Source organism: Bombina bombina, chromosome 1 (genome assembly GCF_027579735.1).
Source record: "Bombina bombina isolate aBomBom1 chromosome 1, aBomBom1.pri, whole genome shotgun sequence".
In the NCBI taxonomy this organism is placed as follows: Eukaryota; Metazoa; Chordata; class Amphibia; order Anura; family Bombinatoridae; genus Bombina; species Bombina bombina.
Window position 1 is genome coordinate 1,099,574,833 of NC_069499.1, and position 10,000 is coordinate 1,099,584,832.

General features: G+C 33.9%; 1 protein-coding gene across 3 annotated transcripts in view; it reads right to left on the reverse strand.

Annotated features, from left to right (window-relative positions):
- Positions 1-10,000, reverse strand: part of RBM12 (RNA binding motif protein 12) — a 72,040-nt gene that overhangs the window by 47,891 nt on the left and 14,149 nt on the right. Inside the window, exon 3 of one of the 3 annotated variants that reach the window (XM_053695675.1) lies at positions 7,790-7,861. The exons of the other annotated variants lie outside the window; for them this stretch is intronic. The gene's annotated coding sequence lies outside the window, so the exon portion shown is untranslated. The remainder of the gene's footprint in view (positions 1-7,789; positions 7,862-10,000) is intronic. 3 annotated transcript variants of the gene reach the window in all.

The window sequence follows — 10,000 nt, forward strand, 5'->3', positions numbered from 1 at the left end:
GCAAAGCTGGAATACGGCACATACATTGCAATTTTAGGGAGCTGATTTTGAAAAAGATTTCCAATTAAAAACATGTTACTTGGGAATTTGTTCCTTAATAAAAACAACCAAACTAATATAAGCTTAAAGTTTAGTCTTGGAACTCAATCTTGAAGCCCAGAGTAACAGTTAAGAATTGAATCCAATTATAAACCAAATAATTGATTATCTTGGAAAAAAAGAAATATGGATTTTTTAGAAATCACAAAATTCTTCTAGCTAAAACAGCTAAAGACATAGATTAAACCTCATTTGCAAAAATATTCAAAAAAATGAAGACACAAATGAAAAATATTAGCATGATAACCCAGTTAAAGGACCAGTCAACACACTGGACTTGCATAATCAACAAATGCAAAACAACAAGACAAATGCAACAGCACCTAGTCTAGTAGATTTTGTCCTTAACAATGCTAAAATAAAACATAAATCTGATACTTGATTTTAAAGTAAATAGAAAAAATGAAGCAATTGCAACATCATTCAAATAAATCACAGGTCCAAGAAAAGTACCTGAAAATAAATAATTTTCCTTAAATAAGATACAACCATCTAAAAGGAAAAATAAATACTATTTTGCTATAAAAACAATAGCATAATTAGCAGGAGTAGAGATAGCCCCATTAAATTGGAGAACCTTCAAAATTGAAATGAACTGCCGGCAAAGAATATAGTTTAAAACCTTTAAAGAAGGAATAAAAGAAAATTCTCAGCCTATTCCTGGAAAACTGGAAAAAAACCTCTGAAAATACAGAAGAATAAATAAGCAGAAATAAATTAGTTAGTCTTAAAAGAACTCATTACCTTAATATCCAAAATAATCAACACCTTTTCAACAAAGAACAAATGTACTTTAATAAAAAAAATAAAAAAGTAGATTTGTTAGTGTCAATATCTGATGAAGAAAATTCTAAATGAGAAAAAACATCATTAGAGAAGGATAAATCATTATGTTGTTGGTCATTTGAAACTTCAATAATTAAAAAAGATGTTTGAAAAAGACCTAAAAATTTTATTAGAAGGCACAATGTCAGACAAAGCCTTTAAAATAGAATCAGAAAAATATTCTTATAAATCTTCTAAGTAATTCTTGTACATAAGATGTAAAAAGAATAGCAAATATATAAAGCATAAATACTAACGGATTCTGCATGTAAAAGTTTATCATGATAACTTATTACAAACCATAGCTAAAAGAAAAACATTCATAACATTTTAAAATAAATGAACTTAGCTTTGGTAGGACTGAACTCAGTCAACAGGAATCCCTTAGAACGTTTTTGAAACAGGAACAGTGAAATCTTGCAATATGTAATAGAAAAAAACAATATTTAAAGCAAAATTATCAAATTCCTTAAATGACAGTTTCAGGAATGGGAAAAGAATGCAAAATAATAAGCTTTTAAAAACCAGAAGCAATAAAAAAGTGAGGTTTAAATAATGTGAGGAAAAAATAGAACAAAAATACGCCCACATTTTTTGGCGCCAAATATGACGCCCACATTATTGGCGCTAAATACAACGCCCATATTTTTGGCGCCAAGTATGACGCCACATCCTCTGACGCCGAAACAGACTACCACATTTTTTGGCGGGAAAAAAATGTCTGAATACACATGCGTCAAAAATGACGTTACAGAATACAACTTCCGGCGTCAACTACGGCGCCGGAAATGACAAAAAATTTTGCGCCAAAAATGACGCAATAAAAAGAAACATTTTCTGCCCCCGCGAGCCTAACAGTACGAAGGGAAAATTGTCAATTGAAAATTTTTCCAGGTGATGAAAAATAAATTCAATTAAAATGCATTATCCCAAATAATGAAACTGACAGTCTGAATTATAAAGGAATACTGATTATTCTGAATCATGGCAAATATAAGTTTAAAGACATATATTTAGAACTTTACATATAAAGTGCCCAACCATAGCTTAGAGTGTCACAAAAAATAAGATTTACTTACCCCAGGACACTCATCTACATAGAGCAGATAGCCAAACCAGTACTGAAACGAGAATCAGTAGAGGTAATGGTATATAAGAGTTTATCGTCATTCTGAAAAGGGAGGTAGGAGATAAATCTCTACGACCGATAACAGAGAGCCTATGAAAAAGATCCCCTAGAGGTAGACCATTGTTCTCAAATAGGCAATACTCTCTTCACTTCCCTCTGACATTCGCTGCACTCTGAAAGGAAAACCGGGCTTCAACCTGTTGCGAAGCGCATATCAACGTAGAATCTAAGCACAAACTTACTTCACCACCTCCACGGGAGGCAAAGTTTGTAAAACTGAATTGTGGGTGTGGTGAGGGGTGTATTTATAGGCATTTTGAGGTTTGGGAAACTTTGCCCCTCCTGGTAGGAATGTATATCCCATACGTCACTAGCTCATGGACTCTTGCTAATTACATGAAATATATATATATATATATATATATATATATATATATATATATATATATATATATATATATATATATATATGTATGTGTGTGTGTGTATGTGTGTGTGTATATATATATATATATATATATATATATATATATATATATATATATATATATATATATATATATATATGTGTGTGTGTGTGTGTGTGTGTGTACATATATATATATACATATATACATTATATATATATATATATACACACATATACATACACACACATATACACACACACACATAAATATACATATATAGTACAAATATATGTATAACATAGGCCTTTAAGAGTATTACCTTTAAGAAAAGTTACACATGTATTCACTCTGTCTGTTCTCAGTATGTTCTTATTTAACACTGGTCACTATTTCTCAAAACACTGCCACGTAATGTCACATCTAAGAAGTTAGTGGCTTCTTTGTTCCATTACCATGTAATATTACTATTTATTGTATTCTTAACTAAACATTGTTTTAATATATTTACATGTATTAACCAATCTAATATTTCCATCTCATATAGACCAATTTTATCTATACACGTATGTATTAATTTATTTATCTTTGACATAAAGCCACTTAATGGGCAGTAAACACACAATACATTTTATACACCTCCCTCTTATTATGGGTGAAACAATTTTGGAACCTAGGTTACACTGCAGGTATCTGAAGGAGAGTTGGTGCACATGCACAAACACAAAAGCACAGAAAAGCAGTGAAAGCTACATTTGAACATGGAGCACCAAGGACTAGAGGGAGACGGTGAATAACCTTAAAGGGACATTAAAGACTAAATAAATGCTAGATAGAATTATGCATTCATAGAAAAGATTAGTGTGACAATAACATGTAGATGTATTTTTTAAAGTTACATTAGCTGCTTAAATATTGACAAAATAAGTAAAAGTTTTAGTGTCTATAAAACAATGGGAGCTGCCATGTTGACAGTTATAAATAGGTCACTAGAGTGTGCAGTCAATAGCTGTGTGGAACTTCCATTTCTAACAGCAACTGAAAAGCTCATAATTTCAGAATGTGATTACAGGAAAAGGGGACAAAATAACTAATGAAAGTCTGTTGCAGGGGATTTTTTTATACATACGATTTATCATTTTATTACCGTCTCAAAGTGTCCCTTTAATACTATGCTTGTAAAATGCATTTAGTGTTTCATGTCCCTTTAATGCGGAACTTTTAATGACACACACTGTCCCACTTTGTTTTCTGATATCCGCCGTTAAAAAGGGATACCTAGGTAGGCTTTTGAGCAACAATCTGACATATTGTATTGACTAGTGACATATTTATAACCGTCTTAATATAATTGTTTTGGGTCTATAACTGCACAATAGTACTGCTACATCTTAAATGTATACTAAACCAACATTTTTTTTCTTTTATGATTCAGATAGAGCATGCAATTTTAAGCAAATTTCTAATTTACTCCTATTAATTTGTATTCGTTCTCTTGCTATCTTTATTTGAAAAGCATGAAGGCAAAACTTAGGAGCCGGCCCATGTTAGGTTCAGCACCCTGGAGAGCGCTTGCTGATTGGTGGCTAAATGTAGTCACCAATAAGCAAGCGCTATCCAGGGTACTGAACCAAAAACGGCCCAGCTCCTAAGCTTTGCATTCATGCTTTTCAAATAAAGATAGTAAGAGAACGAAGAAAAAAATAGGAGTAAATTAGAAAGCTGCTTAAAATTACATGCTCTATCAATCATTAAAGGGACAGTAAACCTACAAAATAATGTTATATGATTCTGCACATAGTGCAGAATTATATATCATTAGCTTAGCGCCAACTTTATACATCCAAGGATTGCAGAGATATTTTATTCCAAAGATCATTTTCCCCGAACGTGGCTCCTGGCTCTAATGAGCGGGTCTTTCGTTTCATAAGCACTTTGCGGGAACGCCGTCTAGTCACAGCACGCCCAATCTCGCAATTAAACTGAATGTAGCTCGCTCCCGCTACCATACAAGAGTGGGACGGAGCTACGTTCAGTTTAATAGTGCGATCAGGCACGCTGTGAATAGACAGCGTGGCCGCGAAGTGCTTATGAAAAGAAAGACCCGCTCAGAGCCAGGAGCGGGGTTCAGGAAAAATGAACTTTGATATATAAAGTTGCTGCTAAGCTAATGTTATATAATTCTGCACTATGTGCAGAATTATATAACATTTTGTAGGTTTACTATCCCTTAAAAAAAAAAAAATGGGTTTAGTATCTCTACGTTTGCTGGCAGTTCAATATCAAAACCTGTTTTTCAAGCGCTTCTACCTTTGGATTGCAAGAACAATTTCTTTAACACATGGCATTTTTGGGAGCATTCCCAAAAACTAAGCGTTGACAAGAGTACTTTTCTCTCCATCTTTTTAAAACTGAAACATCTGAACTTAGAGGGGAAAAAATGCTGAACCAATGTCTGTCATGTATTAAATGAAATTGTCTGGGTGCTTTATTAGACTGTGATTTAACAGTGTATCCAAAAAAAAATTCTCTCTCCCAGATCTTGAACAAATTGGTCAACCCATGTTCTATACAACAGATTCAGAAAATGATGAGAATATAAGTGACAATGATTCATAGAATAAAATAGAAAATGTTGAAGATGGAGAAGCTTTTTCAATAGTGACTGCATAGAACAGTGCACAAGCTCATCCTCAGCTAGTTAACGATTGTCTATAGCAAATGGGACAAACGTACTCAAGTGGCGTGTATCCCTAGACTGCTCTAAATTCGCAAACACTGGAAATTCTGCTTACAAAATGACTAACAAAGAGCTTAAAAATGTTAATGTGCTTCATTCTTTTTTTTTTTTAACTGAATACTAATATATTTTTTACACACCACTTTAATGGGCCACTAAACAACTACATTTCATGCATCTCCCTCTAATTATGGGTGCTGTCATTTTGGAACCTAGGTTACAAAATAAGTATACAAAGCACATCAGAGCGGGAATGCAATTAAACATAGCGGGACCATGAACACATCCTTTCTTTGACATATTCCCTCTTACAGGCTCCTCCACCAGGTTATATTCCCCACTACATTAATAGGTGGGCAGAGGAACTCAATGTAGAAATCTCTCAGTTTGATATGCTACGTATGTTTAATAACATTACTAAAGTATCTTCATCGAGCAGACTCATAGAGACCAACATAAAAATTATCCAGAGGTGGTATTTAACTCCTAGCAGAATAGATAAGCTTTTCCCCTCTGCCAGCAACAAATGCTGGAGATGCAAACACTCAATAGGTACTATGGGCCACATCTGGTGGTCCTGCCCCCTCATTCAGGCATGTTGGAATTCTATTATAGAGATTACATCTAGAATGCCAAAAACAAACCTGTCACCAGACCCCTTGATGTGGCTGCTTAACAACCTGCCGCATAAATTTCCCACCCATCAGAAAAAAATTATATTCATGGCCAGCAATAGCATGAAATCCCTCATTGCCCAAAGATGGAAAAGTAAGGAGGTGCAAAGCCTGTCTTTATGGTACAATAAATTTAGTCAGATACTTGAGCTGGAGGAATATGCTTATATGCTACGCAGACAAGACTCCCTATATGTGGAGTTGAAAGTGTCTTGGGAGTCTTTCATACAAGAAGAGTTTCAATATACACCTACAAATTCTTAGGCCTCTAGACAGAGTGTGTAGTGTGATGAGATACTCTTTTAGCCATTTTTATTTTTGTATTACTTGATGTACACCACAATACTTTCATACATGTATGTTTTATTAATACCCATTTGTTTCCTGTATATCTTGAATATGTGTTTTTTCCCTATTGTTTTATATCAGAGATGTCATGAAAGCACAGATTGTCAAGTACATTTATTTTCTGTCTTTGTAACACTGATCACATTCTGTACTGCTTCATTTTAATTTATCAATAAAGCTGATTTAAAAAAAAAAAAACATAGCGGGACCATGACTACAGGAAGGCGTGGAATAACCTCAATACTATGATTCTTCAATCTGTTTAGTGTTTAATGTTCCTTTAAAACAGTCGCCGGTCTTTCTATGGGATTGCATTATTCTGGTGGTCATCAGGTAGGGTATAATGGAGCAGTGCCGCCGCTCACAGCAAGACCCACGCTATTATAATCAAGAAAACCATTAACCAACAGCAACATACAGGGTAAGTCATGGTCGTTAAGGCATTAAAGGGGTTAAAAGTAAACAATCATTCATGAATTAGAAAGACCATGCAGTTTAAGAGTCCTTCCAATTGACATATTTTGCAGTCTTTTTTATATGCAGATTTTCTGAGGCACTAGCTACTACTGGGCATGTGCACAAGTTCAGTGTATACATATATTAGCCTGTCATTAGCTGATGGCTGTCAAATGATACAGGGGGGCGACAAATGGGGGTGAATACATTTCTCAGAAAAAAAAAAAAATCTTATGATTACTTTAAATCCAGATTTAGTGTTTGTTTTTATTATGCAAGTCTACTGTATTTAATGGTCCTTTTTGCACTCTTTATCATGCACTAAAGGGACAGTAAAATGTAAAAAATAATGTTACATAATTCTGCACATAGTGCAGAATTATGTAACATTACCTTAGCAACAGCTTGAAAAAAAAAAAAAAAAAGATTTGAGTGTTTTTAGCCCTCAAAGTAAATGCTTACTTTGTTTCTTCTCCAGGCTCTTCTGATCAGGTCTTCTCTTCAAAAGCGATTTGTGGGCAAATGAACGCGCTATTGAACTAAATGTAGTGCACTCCTGCTCTGGTAGAAGGAGCGCACTACATTTAGTACAATAGTGAGATCAGGCACACTGTGATTAGACAGCGCACCTGCTTATTGTTTTGAAAAGAAAACCTGATCAGAAGGGACTGAGGGGGAAACAAGGCAAGTATAACTTTGGGACTAAAAACTCTTAAATCTTGTTTTCTTAATCTGTTGCCAAGATAACATTACATAATTCTGCACTGTGTGAAGAATTAACAGTTTTTATGTTTACTGTCCCTTTAAATATGCAAGTCTGTATTTAATGGTCCTTTAAATAAACAAACAAGACAGCCGTATGTATGTATGTATGTATGTATGTATGTATGTATGTATATATATATATATATATATATATATATATATATATATATATATATATATATAAATAAAATAGAAACACAATTATGTAAAAAGTCTAATTTTGAAAATATAAAATAAAACAGGGCATTGCAAGAGTTCATTGCTATGAGTTTATTTATTTTTAAAAATGTTTGTCAACTTTTCCCACAGTTGGCTGTCAATGTGCATAGTAGAAATAAAAAATTACCAGTTTTGAAGTTCTCCCAGAGGCACACTGCTAGGTCAAACACAAGGACATGCAGCCACAAACAGTATTGAGCTGATGACAAAAATAAGCACACAACAAAAAAAAAAAAGTTAGGATCTGCATCATTAGCACATCATACCATGTATATTTGCATCAAAATGTGCAAAAATGAAGTCAGGTATATTTCACTGCCTTGAAACAGATTAAAAAGAATATTGCCTCAATATTAAAATTACTGTGGTCAGACTTGTTAGTCTGGTTAAAAGCCAGTGTTCTCCCCAGGACCTTTTTTAGTGGGTGCACCACCCGACCAAAATTTTAGACAATATTAAAGGGATACTGAACCTAATTTATTTCATGATTCAGCAGTTTATGAACTGGCACATCTTTGGTTCAGCACCTGAGTAGCGCTTGCGATTAGTGGCTAAAATGAAGCCACCAATCAGCAAGCGCTACCCAGGGTGCAGAACCAAAAATAGGCTGGCTCCAAAACTTGCATTCCTGCTTTTTCAAATAAAGATACCAAGAGAAAGAAGAAAAAATGATAATAGGAGCAAATTAGAAAGTTGTTTAAAATTGTATGCTCTATCTGAATAATAAAAGAAAGAAAAAAAAATTGGGTTCAGTATACATTTAAGCTAAAATTAGTTAAAGGGACATTCCAGCCAAACCGGGAATGCACGTGATGCATTTCAGTTTTGAATAGAAGCATTTTTGTTACATACATTGATTAGTAAAAATGCTTCTAGTAAAAGCTATTGCCGTTTCAAAAGTGTATTTAAGTATGCACCATGCAATAGCCCCACTGGTGATCTAAGCAGTGACAGTATTTAAAATTCAGTTGCACTAACAATATCTAGCTATGCTACACATGCACGTGCAGAGAAAAATGCTTACACTAAAACAGTGATAACTTTTACTAGAAGCATGTTTGCCAGTACATGTATATTGCAAATATGTTTCTATTCAGACATTAATCTATGTACATTTAAATTTTGACTGGAATGTCCCTTTAATATTAAAAATGTTCATTTGTTATTACACAAATTATTTGTGCTTTGGATAGCAGAAAATATTACATTGCCCCCACACGGCTACTTCATAATGACACCCAGCAGGCAAAATTTCTAAGGAGAACAAGAAGTATATGCCAAAAAAAATGTAACTGACAAATAAAACTGAGCATTAGAAATTGACAGAAATGAGTCTAAAATATACAGCAGATTTAAAGGGAACTGATGAGGAAAAAAAAAAGCGCAAAATGCAGTAAATTATTTTGCTAGCTTTTATGTAAAATTCCACTGAATCAAGAAGGCCTGCAGAACAGAATACAAAATAAATCCAGTATTTCAAATACTACCTGCACTACGCTTTGAGTGTAGTCAATTAGAGCTAGCTGAAAATGAGTGCTCGCTGCTGCAAGGAATCTGATATAAAAAGTCAAACTGCACCATACTTAAATGGACACTCAAGCCAAAATTAAACTTTCATGATTCAGATAGAGCATGCAGCTTTAAAGAACTTTACAATTTACTTCTATTAACATGTGCAGTCTTATTTTTACACTTTTTGAGTAACCAGCTCCCACAGAGCAAGTGCAAGAATTCACAGAAAATATGTATATGCATTTGTGATTGGCTGATTGATGTCTGTCACATGATAAATTGGGAGTGGAAATAGACAACTGAAATTGACAGAAAAATAATCTACTTCTTTGAAGTTCAGACTAAGTTTTATTGCATTGTCTTTATCGTGCATTTGTTGATTATGTAAATCTACTGTATTAACTGGTCCTTTAAAGGGATATGAAACCCAAATGTTCAGATAAAGCATATAATTTAACAAGTTTTTAATAAACTTATATTATGTGCTTTATTCTCTTGGCATCCTTTGTTGAAAGAATAAAAATGCACTACAGGGAGCTAAATGAACACACTGGCTGAGCAAATGACAAGAGGCTATCCATACAGCCATCAATCACCAGCTTGCTCCCAGTAGTTCATTGCTGCTCCCAAATTAGATAATAGAAGTAAAATGGAAAGTTGTTTGAAACTGCATGATCTTTCTGAATCAAGCAAGAAATAGTTTTACTTTACTGTCCCTTTAAATAAAACATTTTATCTGCAGGCTCTCTAAGAGGAAATAGGGTTCACAATGGCCATGCAAGTCATAAGTGTTTTAGGCATCCAAGCCTGAGCTGGGCAGAAGGGA